At 40.3% G+C, this 18,556-nt stretch overlaps 1 protein-coding gene across 3 annotated transcripts in view; it reads right to left on the bottom strand.

Annotated features, from left to right (window-relative positions):
• ENC1 (ectodermal-neural cortex 1) overlaps positions 1–18,556 on the bottom strand; it is a 40,472-nt gene that overhangs the window by 9,203 nt on the left and 12,713 nt on the right. Inside the window, exon 1 of one of the 3 annotated variants that reach the window (XM_015652269.3) lies at positions 3,726–3,913. The exons of 1 other annotated variant lie outside the window; for it this stretch is intronic. The gene's annotated coding sequence lies outside the window, so the exon portion shown is untranslated. Of the gene's footprint in view, positions 1–3,543; positions 3,676–3,725; positions 3,914–18,556 lie in introns of those variants that run through there. One more of the 3 variants, XM_015652271.3, reaches the window with a different exon arrangement.

The following is an 18,556-nucleotide window of genomic DNA, read 5'->3' as shown; positions in this document are numbered from 1 at the left end:
CTAACAAACAAAACGCTACCCAGATTCTGTTTAGAGGTGAATATTACTGTTACCTGCCATGATATGCAGGTCTATGTACAATTAAAGCAGCAAGTTTCCAGATTTAACTAAGTCAAAATAGTATGGGTACAGGGTAAGGGAGGAATATTGGCAGCAATATAAAACTAATGGCCAAAAAACCACAGCACAAATAGTAGGAGATGAAACATACAGAACTCAGTGCAAGCTGTGACTGATACTGGGATTATCTCACTTCTGTCTCTTCAAACTGCAGAGAAAACGCAGAGAAAGCCAAGAACCAAACTTGCCTAATTACTATGCCATTTGCATGTCCAGAGTACCTTTTATTGCACCTTCAAATAAGGAACTGGCCAAAAGATCTACCTGGAAAGCATGCAATGTCCTAAATCAGAGCATGATCTGGGGCCAGTTGTGAAGGTTTTTAATGTGAGTATACTTTGTTCTCACACAGACATTTTTGTATAGTTGAGCATCTTTAAGCAGTACAGAATTGTAGAATTTTGTTCCCACATTTCATGCTTCAAGATAATACAAGAGCTTTACAAGCCTCAAAAATAGCATTTTTTAATACATGCATTTTTCTAGATTCATATGACCAGAAACACTGACAAAATCAAAACCACATGGACCGCAGTCCCAATTTCAGAACAAGCAATCTGTGTTTATGGGACATGCAACACCTGCAGTCTAACTGCAGCACAGCCAGTACCACTATCTGTGCTAATATAATTGATTCACTATATTGAACAACAGCAAGTTTGTGATACACCTTTCCCTTCAGTTAGAGGAAAAAAAGAGCCCTTAAACCCAGCTTAAAGTAAGGAATAGAGACATTACTGTAAAATACCATATCTCATTTCCTTCAATATGAAACAAAATTTGCATGATGAAACTTAACTGCATTTGAAAAGTAATGTATATTTGCACAATCCAAAGTCTTCCAAAACAGAAAGGAGTAATACACATCAGAGCTACAAGGCAGAGTATCTGTCTCGCTCTACTGTGACACAGCTTAGAAAGGGATCATACCAATGCTAGACCAACCTATTAAATGCACTAAGCACAGAACAACTTAAGGCAGCTGGTATGTCTTCAAAACACAAACTCTTTTAAAGGAAAATTAAATGACCGTTAATGAAGTTGTATTGTCTGGCAAAAAAACTACCCAGATGGTATTTGAGGGTCTTGAGCACTAATCTCAGACTAAAATAACCCACTTAACCTATAGCCAAAAATAAGATACTGACCATTTACAGGTTGAAATCTCCTGGAACTGAAGGATTACAGAAAGGTCATGGCCTGAACTACTAGTATATAAGCAGTTTGAAGACACAGATAGGAAGCTGAACACTTTACTGTCAAATTTTCCTAACTTTTCCAGGCACCTTACTGTTTTAAATGCTGTTATATGCAAGGCATAGTATTCACTGGATCCCTTTAGGTAGGTTTTCCTCACACAGGGGATTTACTCTTTCAATATTCCTCACCAGGGAGCAAGATGAGAGCTCAACACCCCACTGATCAGAGACAACAGAATAACCAGTATCTGAATATGCTCACTGCCCCCCACCCTCCATTCCAGTTAACTCAATGTGCGTGTAGACATCACAGGCTAGGCATATCAGGATCTTTATGAAAACACAGATTCTCTTTTTTGCCCCCATATATTAGAGAGAATTTAGGAGAATTAAGAGCATACTGAAAACTTTCTTTCATAATGCACACAGGGTTCAGAAATAGGGCAGGTGAAGTTCACATCAGAGGCTGCAAATTCAGGCATTTAGATCTTCCACCAGGCTGTGTACTCCCATGAGCAACGCTTGTTCAGCACCATTCAGAACGAGCCCATAACCACAACAAAATAGAGGCAAACAGAAAAAAACCACCCTGCAGTTATGCATACAGTAGAGGCTAGTGAACTACAGACCACATGCAGAGGGGAGGAACAGATCACTGTCTGTTACTCAAAGCCCACCCACAGTCATAGTAACAAATACCACTTTAAAAAAAAACTTACAAATTTGTATAAAAACCCTTCTCAATCAGCTACTGAATAAGGCACTCAGCATTTCACCCTACTATAACAGAAGACTGTCTCTAGGTGAGAAGTAGATTTCATACATGCTGGTCTTGAACTGTTCCCATAAGATTGCCTTTATCATCACAATGTCATCTATTGAGAAGAATTCAAAATATGCCAATTCACATTTAAGATAAGCCAACATATTTCCCCAAAGAGAACAAAGATACATATCTAGATACATCTTTTTCCTCCAGTGTGGTGCTGAGATGAGTTTGCCCACCAGCTGAACACCCTTAGAAGCACGTATCATCATTCACTAAAAGGCAGTGTTTCTGTAAATAGCCTTCCTGAGTCCGTGGCAATTAGGTCAATCCAAAATCTTGTAAGAATAAAATGCAAAAATGACATCTCCAATTTCTCTGTTTGGTGCTGGAAATTATGCAAACCTCAAATAGTTCAGCAGAGGTAATTTACAGTCAGTGATCAAGTGTTCATCTTGAATAATATTAGCCAATTCCCTTCAGGCATTTTTTTTCCTCAGAAATAGTATTTGTATGTAAAAGACAAGAAGTGGTCAGTAAATTACAGATACAGATTTTATCTAGGAACAGAGGTTGAACCAAGACTTTGATTTATAATTACACTTCAACAGGCTACTTGTCACAGCAGCCCAGAAGTAAACATTCTTTAAGACTAAACAACAGGCTCCTTGTCCTACTTAAAGTTCTATAGCATGCAGGTTTCAGCCTAAATCAAATTAAAAATGAAGTATTTTGAAATTACTGACACATCCCTGATGCATGCTCATTTTAATACGACTGTGTAATTACACAGTGGTGGTTGCGTTTTTCTTAGAATCAGTGGAACAGCTGAAACAGAGGAAGTCTACTAATCATCCCATCGATGTAAGTAACACCGCTTTCAATTGCTAAAACTGCACCGATATTCTATCAGTGCGGCAGAGGCAAACCGTGACACTGCCTGAAGTCTTGAAACTCAGTGTCTGCCTTGGACCTGCAGCGAGACAGAAAGCAGAACACGCTGCTCCTGCTAGGAATGCACTGCAGCTCACCACATGCAAACAAAGAAACGCAACTCTAAATTCCCCTCAGTTCGCCCCATCAAAACGCCTAGATAACTCCATCTCTGAGAAGAAATTTACAGAGCTTTTTCCCAGACTGATATAAAAACCAGTGCGAGAAGCGAAAATGCGTTTGGTTTCTTTTATAGACCAATAACCACGTGCAAAAGTTTCTGTACCGGCGCAGGGAGAGCAGCGCCGCAGCCAGCTCGGGGAGAAAAGAGGCGCTCGCTCATTCCCTGCCCTGCCTCACGCCCGCTGAGGGATGCTCCGGACCGCCCGGGACCCCAGGCAGGAAGCTGAAGTCCACCGGGGAAGCTAGCAGCTTCTCTAATAGAGCCGACGCTTTCCAAGGGCAGCCGAGTACAGGAGACAGAAAACCATCGCGAATGCCTACCCACCAGTGCCCCGCTGGTACCTGGCGTTCCAGACAGGGCAGAGGAGAGCCGGGCTCCGCCTGTGCTGGGGACTAACAAGGTAGCCCGACTCCAGCCGGAGAAGCAGCGCGGCGGCAGCCCTGCCCGCCAGCTCTGCTCCGCCGCTGCCCGCCCGCCTCCCCTCCGTGCCGGGAGCTGCAGCGGCTCGGCGGCACCAACTTACAGCAGCGGCTCCCGGGCGAGCGCGGAGGTCCCTGGGCGACGCAGCGCCGCGCATGGGAGAGGAGCTGGGCTGAGCAGGTTCGGCAGTGCCGGGACGCGGCAGGCGAGCAGCAGCGCCGAGAGCCGCGCAGCGCCGGGCGGAGCTGGTGCCACTGGCGGGAGGCGGGTCGCGGAAGGAGGGCGGGAGGTAGGGAAGAGGGACAGAAGAAAAGGAAAGGGTGGCTGCTGCTACCGCTGGCACGCCGGCCGCAGCTCTGCCCCGGCGCCGGAGCGGAGAAGGGGTATATGGGCTGGGGGGCGGGGGGAGGCTTTATGCAAAGTCTGTGAGTGACAGGCGGGGGAGGGACGGCAGGATGAGGGCAGCGAGCTCGCAGTTGCCGTCCCGGCCAGCGGCAGGGAAGGTGTAGTCGGGGCCTCGTGTCGCCCCGGACGGGGGCTGCTGGATGTCCGCTCCTTCCTGCCCTTCCTACGCTGCCCCGCACCCGACCGTGGCGGCGTGGGGGCCCCGGGGGGGCGGGCGGAGCAGCCACTCGCTGTACGAGCTCCTGCACCGCGCTCCGAATGAACAAGGGTGCGCGGACACCAAAACAGCTGCGCGGGATGGGGAGAGCCGCTCGGCCGGGAGGGGTCCCGGACCTCCTGGCGTGTCCCGTTGGGTGGCGAAGACCGAGCAAGGCAGACGGCGGGAAGCTCCTCCTCGGCGCCCTGGGAGCGGCCGGGAGAGCGCGGAGGAGCCCGGGCATCGCTGGCTGTGAGCCCGCCGCCGAGCGCTGCTCCTCCCGCGGCGGGGCGGTGCCGCGGAGCTACCGCGGGCCCTGCAGTCGCTGCGCTTTCGGGAGGCCTTGACAGAGCTGCCGTTTCATAGCTGTCCAGTGGAGAGCTCCCGCAGCACAAAGGGAAGCCTGGCTTTAATTATTTCCCAGTTAAGAAAGTATGTGAAAAACGCATTTGTGCAAAAGGCCGATTTCAACAATAAACGTAACAATAGACATAACAACAGTGTTTACATAGTGGTATTGTGTGGCTCTGTACAAGAAAAACAAGGTACCGTACTAAACACGGCACTTATTGCTAGTTTACTTGTTGCTAATATCACTTAAAGCAATGGTATTGGTCTAGAGAGGCTTTAAGGAAGATAAGAACAATTACTCGAACCAACAGGTAGCTTGTTTTTGAATATAACACTTTGGAGAATTTGCTTATTCTTCATAATGAAGTGTCACCCAAACTTCTGTTGAAAAAAAGAATGCCCTGCAAGCAATTTGCTAACATCCAGAGGGTTATTTGTATTTGTGTTGCTGGACTCCAGTCTGCAGATTAGCACACACTTAGTGTACAGCAGGCCACATCTGTAATTCCAGACAGCCTGTGGGCATATGCAAGCCTGGAGAGCATAGCTGAACAGGGAGCAGATGAAAGAGTAATTTGTTTCATAGATTATTTCTTTTCACAATATTGTTTTATTACAACATGAAGTATTGCATGGTCTAAAAATGTTGCACATCTGTATGTAATAAAGAATGTTTCAAAGTTGTTTAGGTGTGTGAAGCTATTGTAAACAACCTTGCACAAGGGGTACTCATGGGCATTAATGTTCACTTGAGTCATGTACCTGTAGAGGATTTTGGATTAGACTGTAAACGTTCAAACTTTGTTGCACATGTATTGTCCATCCTACAAGTCCAGGTTTTTCCTTTCATCGTAACATAAATGTAAAATGCCTTGATTTTTTCCACATTTCCACACAAGTGAACCTGCAGAGATTCCACCCAAATCCTGTCCATTATGGTGAATCTTCCACAATCTGGTGCCAGAAAATCAGATTATCTCATTCTATGCAACTAAAAACACAGGGACACATTACTTCGTACAGTTAGGAAAATCTTTGAACAGGCATAGTTATTTATCACTATGAGTGATAAGCCAAAAGGATAGAATAATGTTACCTATATATTGCTTAGCAACATCTGAACTATAGCTGTAAGGAATGGTCAGTGAAAAACGAGATCCACAGAGAGGACAACATATGTTATTTACATATATGCCCACAGCATGCAGATTTGGGCAGTACCCTGCATGAAAAAAATGGGGCAATAATCCTGTAAGCAAATGATCAGATGAAGTACTGATCTTCCTTTTTTTCCATGAATTGAGGAACCTGTTGAAGTTAATCGGGGCAGAATGATTGGATGAAGCTTTAAGTCATCTGTTCGGGAAACAAGTACACAGCCAGACAGATCCTTCTGTGTGTGTAAAGCAGTGGTACTGGTTGAAAGCAGAGAGAGAAGGAAAAGAAAAAGGAGCTACACAGTCCATGCTTACAAACAGCAGTTGTTCTTTGGGATGTGCTCAATTGAGGTCTTATTTATGGTTAAGTGAAAAAACACCCAAAGTGTTTCTTCTTTCTGCACAGAAGTTAGAAGTAGATAGGTTTGTCTGAATACAGCTTATAGCACGTTTAGAGTAAGAAAGCTTGTTTTGCTAGCATGGAAAAAACACTCAGGAAATTAACTTGGTCCAAGCAAATCTTTGGCCTGGTTTATGTTGGTCTGAGAACTAAGTCAGATCACAGTTAAGCACTATTCTGGTTAAGCCAGTTTTGTAGATGGGCCAATCTGTATTTTGACATTGCTGAAAACAAAGCTGGCCGAGGCTATTCCAGGACATAGTTGAACATGCCCGCTGAACTAGTTGAAACATGTTTCTCCTAGTATTAGTATGCCAGGATAGATAGGATCTTTGCAATGTTGCTAAATATCATGATTTTATCACAAATCACAAGATAATTGGCCCTTTTCTCAAAGCCTCAGCTTCTAGAGTCATGTGAAATTGATAATCTCTTAGGGTTGGTTTTGTTGTTTGTTTGTTTGGTTTTTTTTAAGAAGAAGCCTAAAAGAACGAGTATGTCAATATAAACCCCTAAATATTTTCATTTTAATCTCTAGAATTTAAAGTGCAACATTTGACTCCAAAAACATTGGCAGAGGAAAATCTTCATTCAATTGAAATCCAGCTTGCTTGCTATGCAGAGAACACTGCTGTTTTAACTAAATTATTTCACCTTGCTCTGTATTTAAATTGGTTTGGCTTCTGTGTTGAGACAAGCTCTTGGAACCTTGAATGTATAGCAAACTTTATCATATGGCTTTATTGATACTTAAATGTTTTGCAGGCATAGCTGTGCAGCTAAAAGATCTCCCAGATTACCCTAGCAGCACCAGCAAGAATACTTACATGGGCAGAGCTGTACTGGTAAAATAATCCATTTACCAGAGGAGATTATTTCACTTAGGGGATGGAAATATGTATTTTATTTTGTTTAGTTAGTATCAGCTGCATCTAAACTAGCAGGGTTTGCCAGTACTATCTTGGCAAGCCTTTCAAATGCAAACAGGCAATATGTGCCTGCAGCACAGTCTGAGATCTCATTTTTAATGCTATTAAACAGCTGTGTCTTGGGCTTTTGCCTTGTTAGACTCTTTTTAACCACATTATTTTGTTCAACTGCTAAATAAACAGCATGGGGGTTAAATGTATTAGTGTAATTTATCTTCTTTCCTTCCTAATTTACACTTTGAATGAATTAATTAGAATGATTTAATTAACAATGTACAATAGCAGTACTAGTGCCAGAGCCCTCCCAGGGGGATGGAGCCTGAAACACCCCTAAGTGACCCACACCTGCTTTTCTTATCATTTGCCTTTGATGTGCTTCTCCAGGCTGGTCTGCAAACAGAGATTTGCATGGAAACAGCACAATGCATTATAGTGCTTGTTTAGTCCTAGAGACATACTATAAGTGTTTGGAGAGGTCAACATTCAGTATTTCCTAGCAGCAATTACACCAGTGTGTCCACCAGTTCTGGGGTGAGAAATCCCTCTTTACCCAGTTCTGCCTTTCTCATCTGTGTGTGTGTTTGTTTTCAAAAGGATTACATTCTGTCAGGCTGGCCATTAGATATCATTCCTTTGTGTCATGACAGCTCAGACCAAAGGAAGAGAAAATACCTGCTGCTGTCTAAGCCAGCAGCACACAGGTGCATATATAGTTGTATGTGACATAGTAACTGCTCCTCTCCAAAATATCAGTGTGGTAAATTGTTGTGAGGTGTGAGTACCTTGTCACTTTTAAAGTATATGAACACTAGCCCATTTGAAGTCAGTGAGTTATGCCATAATATTACAGGAAAGAGACAGGAAATGTCAGGCCTTGGTTTCCATTCCATGAATACATTTTGTACAAAAGATTTTCAGAAAGACCAATTTGGGTGTAAATAATGTAATTAATATGAATAATGTCCAGAGTGAGAAAGATTTCCTTTTGAAATTTCTTGATTCTTAGGAAAAACCCGTATAAAGCCTGACTATTGCATCTAGTCCAGAATCTGTACTTCCAGAAGTATGTACTTACAAAGATAAGCAGTATGGAGAAAAAAAAAGTCTCAAGACTCCAAGGAGAAGCCACTCACTTCTCTTTTGTATGTAATTCCTCTGCCCATCTTATCTTTTTCCATTTTGTCTTGGTCTCTAATTACTCCTCAAAATCTCTGCCATAAAAACATTTTTACCTATTCTATATTGTCTGTTCTCCTCCTTAACAAGTGATTCATAGCAGATAGTGATGATGATGATGACCCATTTTTGTGCAAGTTTGATTAGTAAGGGGTCCCATTTATTACTGATATGCAAGCCCTTCCCAAAGATATGTGGATCAGCACAGGACTGGGAATACCACTGCAAAGGTTGAGTGGTTGCTGCCACTTCTGTCATCACTCATGATGATACTTGGCAAAAGTCATATGATGATTGACAGATTTCCGTTTCCTGTGCATATCTTTGCTGGCTATTCCCATCTCTTAAGCGACTCCATGCTGAGTAATTTTCTTGCCTCTCTACAGGAGCTGTCTCCAGTAATGCAGACTCCAGACCACGAAGCAGCTTCCTTTTCCTTCTCTCTTGCTAAGTAGCAGTGGCCCCCAGTGGTGACAGCTAAGCTGGCTCCTTATTTCAGGTTTTGCCATGCCACACTGAAAAGCCTCTATGCTGAACAACCTTGGCATAAGAACTTAGGAGTTTCCCACATCTTTCACTTCTGCAGGGACCACAGGCCAGTTTCTCCTGACCACCTTTCCTCCTGCATACCCCGAACTGACCAACATTACTGAGGCTTTGAGAATAGGGATATGTATTGTGTTATTCTCTAAGAAGTTTAGTCTTTAACAAGGAACTATATAACTTAAATGGTACAGCATGTTATCTAGAGAGACTCCTAAATGATGGAGACATTTTTTTTTGTCTTCATCTTTTATGTTAGTATTAAAAGCAGGAAGACAAAAATGTATTCATTCAAACAATTGCTTTGGAATCTTAATGACAGTAATGCACCTCTAAATAGCTATTTTTACACTGCTGATTAGCATTACACATTGAAATACAAGGTATATAAGGATTTTAATACTTAAATGTATTAAAGTCCTTTATTTAAGGACTTCATTGAATGTATTTAAGGACAACAACTTCTGACAAGGATTTTAGATGGAAATACGTACACTCATTTGGAGGTGCAACTTTGAGTCACTGATGTCTGCAAACACAGACGTATTTGTCTCAAAACACAAAAAAAACCCAAAACGTTTTACCTGGAGGACTTGTTTCACTGTTCCACTCATTAGATTATATTTTGCCCTCAAGTCAGAATGGAACATGCTTTTTACTTCTTCAGGCCTGCTGCAGAAGACAAGCTGTATGCAGACAGGTACCAGAGGAAAAGAAGGCAACAGATAAGGGCTGAAATGCCCTCACTCTGTCTCATATTTAGCTGAGAGAGCTTATCAGATTTATTCAGGTGACTAAGAGTAAACATGAGAACTTTTCTTGCTCCTTCTGTTTTTCAGCACCCAGGAGACTGAGTTCATTTGTCCTTATGAATACATGTAAGGGAAGATCAAGATCTTAGGTATAAATCCAGATTGTTGCTCACCTGTCAATAGTCAATGCCTCAATGCTATTATCATCCACTGTACCAAACTAAAATGAGAGCAAACAAACCTTCTGTAGGCCATAAGGTTATGGGAAGTGGTCCACAGAACCAAAGAAAACTGTAAAGTGAGTGTATATTATTTCCAATTTTCAAAGTTTGATAAGAATACATAAGAAATTAGGAAGCTTAACATGATTTGTTGGAGACCGCTGCTTTAGGGAGAAGGAGAGTACAGAATTCTCTGATTTTAGTGGGTTTAGGACAGATCCAGACAAGTATTTTAAAGCAAGCTTGTTTGTGTAAGTATGACTTTATTAATTTTCCTGCTCAGCAATTCACCACAAACATCTAAACAGCATTATTAGTAGTTTTGAGGCCACATTAATTCTGTATGTTCTTAAATGGAATTTTTACAGATACTTCAGAACACTTAAGAAAGGAACACTTTAGAAGACTCTTGGCAGAACATGAGAAGGTTAAAAGAGACTCACCTAGTTTTAATCTGTGAAGTTTGATGGTTGAGAGGACTAAGTAATCTGATTCCAAACTTTTTAACAAAATGAAATGTGTCCTATGGAGTTGGTATTTCTGTGGTTTAGATCAAACTTTTGAACATGTTGCCTACAGCAGGGGTTGTTTCTCAGGCATTAAAAGCACAAGTAGCCTCAGTATCCCCATCAGGCTGTGTGTGTTTAATGGGAAGGACTTAAAAGGACACATTTGCTTGTTTTAAAAGACTTGTTTATGTGCTTTGACACTTTATTGTTCTTGTGCACAAAGGAAACCAGTGAATTTGTTTCTGTCATGGAGCCCATATACTATAGAACCATTTAAAATCTTTCATGGTGGTGGTTTGAATTATTTTATCTTTTTAATGACCAAGCCTTTCTAGAACATTAATTCACTGTTGGTGCAGTGTGACGAATTTAGGTCTGCAGCAAAACCTTTTCCTAAAAATAAACGTGAGCTTTAGAGTGAAGAAATGTCACATTATAACAGGCAAAGCCTTTTAAATTATACATTCAACAGGATGAGGAAACCAGATTTCTTAAGTGAACTGTATTCAATAATAGGCCAAAAAGGCCTATTAACTCTTCTAAATGTTCATCTGGATGATTTAGTTACAGCCAACTTAAGTCAGAGGGCTTAAACTTAGAAGAATTTGTAGTGTGGGCAAAGCTTCAAAAGTCTCTTAACACAGTCAGTGTGGCATTTACTCTGATTATTGATTCGTGTCTTCAAAGCTCTGCCTTATTTTAGGCTAATGGAATTTAATTAGACATCTGATTGCTGCTGAAAGTAGTAAAAGTGAAGCTGTTGATGCTTTATTTGAGCTAAACATTTTTTGGCATTTTTCCCAATCTCCAGGACTTGTCTGAACATGTTTTTACTTTCCTACCTGAAGAGCCACTTGGCACATCAACATATGTATATTTTGGCTCAGAGAAAAGACAGTAGTTTGGAAATACAAAAGACAGCTTCTGTCTACTGTAACAAGTCTTGTGTGTTAAGTTGTAAAAGAGGTAATACATTAAATTAGAAAGAACTTGAAGAGCATAGTTGGAAGATAGCTGACTGATCACTTGTGCTTTCTTAAAGAAAACTATTTAAGGCTTCAGTTAACAAGCAATTTCCTTTTCAGAATCTGCTTTCATCTATATGTAAACTTAGATTTTTGCTAAAATAGATTAAAAAAGCCTAGTGACTCACCACATCCAAATAATTAATTGGAAGAATCTTGGATTTTCCTCAAAGGCCTAATGCAGATACGGCTGTGGAAGCAGTCTTATTCTGTGATGGCTAAAAGGATAGAAGATTTCAACTAATACATTCTCTATACATCCCTGAAATTCATTGCTTATTGTGATAAAACTGCACGTATCATAAGTATTCTGGACAGAAAAATATGTGGAAGCTTTGTCATATCACAATATGGCAGTAGAGGGTGACAGCCTTGAAACAGTGGTACACACAGTGCAATGGTCAAATATATGTAAATGGATTTAGTTGTTCAAAAGTAATAAATAACCAAAATATCTAGGCAGGTATCTCTAGTGCTCAGTAGCTTGTGTCACGTGCCACTGCATTTATGGTACACGTACATAGAGCCCATTGTATGCATAAGCCCAGGCAGAACTTGTGTTTGTACATGTGTACATTTTCTTATTTAGAAACAAACAAAAAACCAAAGAAACAAACAAAAAAGAAACTTATGGATGACAAATTATATGAAAATTCACCAGATTTGGAAATTTGATATCAAAATTATCTCAAGTAAATTTTATATAATCATTGCTCAAATGAAGATTGGAAATAACTGAAAATCTCAATAAGCATTAATAGAACTACCAGATTTTAATGCAAATGAAAGCTGCATTCATATGCAAACAGAATCCTAAGATTTAGCCTGAGTATCACCTGAGCTCCTATGACTAACGTAGCTCAGAAAAACCCTCTATTTCTGTTCTGCTCAAGTACTTTTGAAGAAGCTTTCCATTTGCTGGGGGTCTTCGAGATTCTATTCTGCTAATGGGGAAAAATCTTAGAAATAAAATGTCTGACAAAAATTTTCAGTGGTTTCATTAGATGATATTAACCACCCCAGATCCTAGGCATATCAAAGGAAAAAAACAGATTATAAAAAACAAATAACAAACAACCCCCTCCCCAGAAAAAAACAACTCCAGCAACTTAGAATTCTCCTTTATGATTGACACAGCAGATTTCATTTAGTTTCTATAAAATTAATAAATGAAATTATTTTATGTTGCTACTCTGAGCAGTGTAATGAAAATGTGTTTCCGCAAAAGAGTTGTGTTGCCTGAGAGCAAAACAGTTTTAAATTTTCTCCACTTCCTTCATCTCATTTCCCACCAAATAGCATTAATGCGTGAACTTCAAGACCATGCAGTAAGTAATGTGATGTGGTTTAGCTTTTTCATGCTAATGCACCTCAATAAACACCTCAATAAATACATTTAAAACACAGGACTCCCAGCCCATCCAAATACAAAGCATAAAATTTTGTCCATGATCTTTAGAATAAATTTAAGCAAAGAGCAATCTTTAGACATCTTGTCACATTTTTCCTTTTACTATAGTCTAAACATTTTTATATTTCAACCTATCCCAATATAATCCTGTCTAAGAAATTAGCTAAAAAAAAAAAAAAAAGGAAAAAAAGAAAAAAATCCAGTCCATTGTTTAAGGAGACAAAAGGAAAAGATACTTTAGTCATTTATTACTTCAACAAGGCTTATAAGAAGAGGCAATCTCTTTAAACCTTCATTCTTCTTCCACTGTTAGTAACAGCACCTACCACTGTGGAATTATCATCTTCAACTGTGTACTTGCTACGTATAATGATTTAGACCCCACATTTTAAACAGTGATAGTTGTAAAATCCGTGCTGAGTTCTGCAGCTATCTCTCCCCAGTCTCCCTGTGGTGAGGTGGCCTGCCCAAGTCAGCACCTCTGCAGGTCAGGAACATCCTCCCTGCCTGACTAGGAGACAACCATATGCCACTAGGCAAGGCAAGGGACTGCCCAAATCGCATGAGAAAGGATGTTAAACTCTCTGTTTAGTCAATCCATTATCATGAACAAACTCAGACATCTGAAAAAGGAATGAGTACATCCTGGCTTTGTTGAAGATAGTAAATGGACGATTGGAGATGTGGTTATGTCTCCTTAATTATTATGGAGTTAGGCAATAATGCTTAGCGAAACAAATATGCATTTATATTACCTACGCTCAAAAATATAAAACATTCTCCACCCTTCCCTCGTTTAAATACATTCCTTTCCCCCTTTTTTATTACTTACAGTACAATTACTTATTCTTTACAGATAAACACATTCCTAAGGAACTCATTACAATAGCATTTTTACTTTCTTTTCTGCATATATTTCTCTTTGTACAATTCCTGTTTTGCTCCATCTTTGCAGAGTGTAATCATGTGCCTTAACTGTTAAAAACATACTGCCCTTCTAGCTTAGCAGTATTTGACCAGAGAGGTAAGAGGAGCTGCAGAGAGAGAAGCCTGCCAATTGCACAGCCAAAATATACTCAGTCACACCCTGGGAATGGACAGATTCTGGAAGGATTGCACAGATTCCACCCTGATAGGTTTTGGTACCACACACCCTATCTGATCCACTTATTTCAGTAAATCCCACAACCATGAAAAGATAGGTCTGACCTGTTAATGCTTGTAGGCACAGTTATCCACTCTACCCTGATCAGAATCAACAGATTAACCCAAAGTTTCTGAAGCACATTTTTTCAACATTATTTATTTAAGACTAAAACCCAGCTCCTGTGAAGTCAGAGAGAATTTGTCAGTGAATGTCAACGCCTCCGCTATTTTATTCTTTGGCATCCTAAGCAGGAACTGCCAATCATACCACATTACACAGTCATTTTATTAGGCATCCAATCATGCTTTCATGAAGTAGAGACAAGTTACCATTTGCCTTTGCCAGCTACAGAATTGGGCGTCTTCAGCAAACCACCGCATTCTCTACATGTTTCTTTTCTTGGAAGACACAACTCTAAACTTCAAATCATTCTGCCTTATGAATGGAAAAAAACCCAAAACATTAAACCATCATGTATATATAGTATCAAATTCCTATCTGCAAGCCTATTTCCTGACATTTTTCCCCTTTCAGGACCTAAGTGTTTTCCTATTTCTTTCTGAATAGCAAAGCCTGTAAAATAGACATTGGAAAATTCGACATGATATAGTTTTGCAGAACTAGAACAAAGAGTCAAGGAAGCATAAGATAATATCTAGATCTAAATCTCACTTTTCATCAGAAGATCAGCTTGAGCATTATAAAAATATGTAATTATGACTTCAGATTATTTGTCCAGAGGTGTTTATTTTTGACTGAGGCATCTTTTTGTGTGATTATTCTTAAAAATACTAAGCCTACATATTAAAATATATGCCTAATAATATTAGGCAATCTCCTTAAAATATTGGCATCTTAGCATAGTAACTCTTGGCAGAACTGAAAGCAGCAGACAGATACGGCTTAAACTGTCTTCTTTTTGTTTACTTTTCTCCAGTTCCAGCTACAGCCAAGGCAAAAAGCTACTTCCAAGCTTCTTTTAACATTCAACAGCCCATGGGGAGGGAAAGCAGAAATATGGCAGTACACATGCACTGCTTAAGGAACACAAAACAGGAATAACACAAGACTTCTTCACCCAGGAGGTTGCTTTAAAGTAATTTTGCACTGTCAGCATCAGTTGCGGCAGCTCTAAGTACCATGTGTCATTTGACTGAATGTTCCCCCTATTTACACTGTTGACTTGAACAAAGCTGGCTTTCTAAGCACTCTTCAGCTGACCAAACAAAGTGCTGAAATTAATAATAAAAGACATTTTAGATTAGTACAGTCTAGTTTTGATACCACTTATTTATTGCAGCCCTATGAGGAACATTTACACAAAGCATCCAGGTCATACAAACACTATGGACCAAAAGAAGCAGGAGTTAAATAACATGATCTGTCCACGTCTGACAAATTAAACTGCAAACACAATACGCAAGCCTTAGAGCTCATTGAACAAAAGAGATGACTTATAGATTGCCAAAAAAAAAGCAACATCTGTTACTGGCGTCTATACAGAGAAAGTATTACTTTTTAACTGCAATCAAAACCATTCTGCAGCTCTTAAAATCCACAGTTCAATTGAAATGTATTGTTTGGGTTTGTTTTTTTTTTTTTTTGCAACTTGATATTTTGTAGGGTTTTCTTTATTGCTTAAAAAATGCTTTTCTCCAAAATATTTCCCAATGAATCTTGAAATTTTTTCAACAGGTCTAAGTATACTGAGCAATACTGCTCATAAAAGCCTTTTAGTTATATTGTGGTAGCTCTTTGGATTTTGAATCAGTGTTTAGATATATTTTGTTTGAGACTTTTAGGGTCTACACTGTCCTTTTAAAATGTTACCATAATAAATTAAATATTCACAGTAAAGATAACAGACTTTGGGAGGAGTGCATATCAATAATTATATTGATTATATATTAAAGGATCAATTATTAATTTTATGAATACACAGAAATTTTAAAATATTTCAAAGCTAAAGTCTTATAAACTTAAAGCACTTTAAATATAAACTCCATAAATTCCATCAAATTTACTTTGCACTTACCCATTAAGTGCTTTATTTAAGTTAATTTTGCGAGCTGAGATTCCTATGATGACTAAAGTTTATCAGATTATTTTCTCTATTATGGCAAAATCATAAGCTGTTGGCAGAAAAGGGTCTTCAATGTCTCTAGTCTAACTTCTTGCTCAAAGGAGCACTGTTTTTCCATTTAAATCTGGCCCCTTTGAAAATCTCTAGACAAATTTGGAAAAATCTTCAAGAATGGAGAATATTAACTTCCCTACATCCACTGGTTGTGTTGCTTATACCACCCAGGACACCATTCACCATCATTTCTGTGAGATCATGCTGCTGAACAGATTCAACCTGCTGTTTGCCAAGAGGCCCAGTCCTTTTCTGCAAAGCTGATTTTTGGGACAGACAGTACCCAGCCTTTACCAGTGCATGGGGGTTTTCTGCCTCAAGTGCAGACCTTTACACTTGTTGAACTTGTTTCTGCTTGTTCCACGGCTGCAAGGTTCCATGGGTTTGTACAGCTCATTTATGCACACTCTAACTTGACCCTCCTCTGAACTATGACAATAGTACACAACAGAGCACTATAAAATAGCCCAGGTCTGTTGAAAGGGCCCTACAATGACCATCCAGTCCAACTGCCTGACTGAGGCCAACCAGAAGTGAAAGCATGTTATTAAGGGCATTGTTCAAATGCACTTAAACATTGTGACAGGCTCAGGGCATTGACCACCCCTCCAGGAAGAGTGTTCCAGTATTTGACTGCTCTCTCAGTAAAGAAATGCTTCCTAATGTCAAGTTTGACCCTCCCCTGGCACAGCTTTGTACCATTCCCATGCATTCCATCCCTGGGTCCGAGGGAGAGCCGTCTTTGCTCACTCCCTATGCTCAGGAAGCTGTACAGAGCAATGAGGTCACCCCTCAGCCTACTTTTCTCCAAACTACAGAAGCCCACAGTCCTTAGTGACTTCTCACAGAGCACATCTCCCAGAACTCTCACCAGCTTTGTTGCCCTCCTCGGGGCACATCCAAGAACTGTCACATGCTGCTTCTCTGATTCTCTGATTTTTAAATCATAGAGCCCAGAACTCCACTCAGCACTCCAGAAGAGGCTACACCAATGATGAATACAGTGATAATCACCTCTCCTGCACTGACAGTGCAGGTTTTGATGCATTCTACAGTGCTGTTTCCCTGCCAGGCTGTCAGGGCTCACTCCTGACTCAAACTGAGCTGCTGCTGACCAGCACCCCACACCGCCCTCTGAAGGGCTGCTCTCCTGCCACTCCTTTTCCACTGTACTTGTGTCCAGTCTTACCCTGACCCAACCCTGCATTTGTCCTGAATTTCATGTCCTTGATGATTGCCTAATGCTCTCCTTAGATCCCTATGCAAGGCTTCTCATCGCTGAAGAGTCAAAAGCACCTCCCAGTTTAGTATCAACATGATAATGGTGCATTCATCTCCTGCATCCAGATCACTTTAAAAAAGATTGAACAGATCCAGCAGAACCTGGAAGGCTTAGCAGGAGATTCTGCCAGTAAAGACTGAAATAAGTAAAGCATTAGGTACGTCAGCATCTTTTATTCCCTTTATTAATACATCACCTACCTGATTTACCACCAGGTCTGTGATTTCCCTGGTCTTGTTTTGCTGCCAATATACCTGCAGAAGCCCTTCTTGTTGCACTTCACATGTTTTGTATGCTTCAATACCAGCCAAACTTTGGTACTGCTAATTTCAGCCTTGCATCCCCATATGGTGTTTCTATTCTTGGTAGTGTATCCCATCTTCTGCTTTTCATACACTCCTTTCCTGCATTTGAGCTCAGTCAGATGGTCTCTGACCACACTGGTTTCCTGTGGTGCCTGCTGTATGTCTTGAATATTGGGGTGATATCAGTCGCCAATAAAGACTGAGTCAAAGCAGGTTGTGTCTACAGGGATGGACAAATTTCAAAAAAATTGTTTCAGTTTGGACTTTGGGAACATTCTAATATTTTGGCTTAGAATTATTTTTTCCTGATGAAACTTCTTCATGTCCCTCACATCTGAGTTATACATTAAGGCTGAGACATGCTATCTTTTCTCTGTCAGGGCTAGACAATGAATAAATCCATGTGTGACTGTTTATTTGTTACTATAATGAAAGGGTTGACAGGAAACACTGAACAACTTGAACTTGAATGTTAGGCTATTTTCTCTACACCATGGTTTTAGTTTGTCTTCATCAACCTTGCTAGTGAATGAAGCACGTATGCCCACTCTGTTCATCACAGCCGCAAAAGTGGAAAATGAGATACAAACCCAGTGAGAATTCTACAAAGCAGGAGCTTAATGAACCTGAATTCAAAGATGCCTGACTGAAGGGAGAGATGAGAATATACATTAAAAAGTAACCTAAGCACAGAATTCTGTGTCTCCTGAAGCCTAAAATTATGGCGATGAAGAAGAACTATAAAAAAAAGCTGAAAAAGTTGAAAGAGGAAATGATTCAAGAATGAATAAGATTTTCAGTAGAGCCAGAGCTGAATCAAGGAAGAAGCCTGGCAGTGCCCCAGGGATTGTGAAAGGTCAGTGACACACAAGCAAACTGTGAGGGTAGAAGGTTTAGAAATCAGGTCAGACTCAAGGATGGCTTCAAGATTTCTGGTCTTGACTACTGCAGAAGATAATTAAGCAAATTATTGCAATACTGGAGTCCT

The sequence above is a fragment of the Parus major genome, chromosome Z, assembly GCF_001522545.3.
Source record: "Parus major isolate Abel chromosome Z, Parus_major1.1, whole genome shotgun sequence".
NCBI lineage: Eukaryota > Metazoa > Chordata > Aves > Passeriformes > Paridae > Parus > Parus major.
Note: the sequence above shows the minus strand (reverse complement) of the source record. Positions and strands in the feature narration are given on the sequence as shown.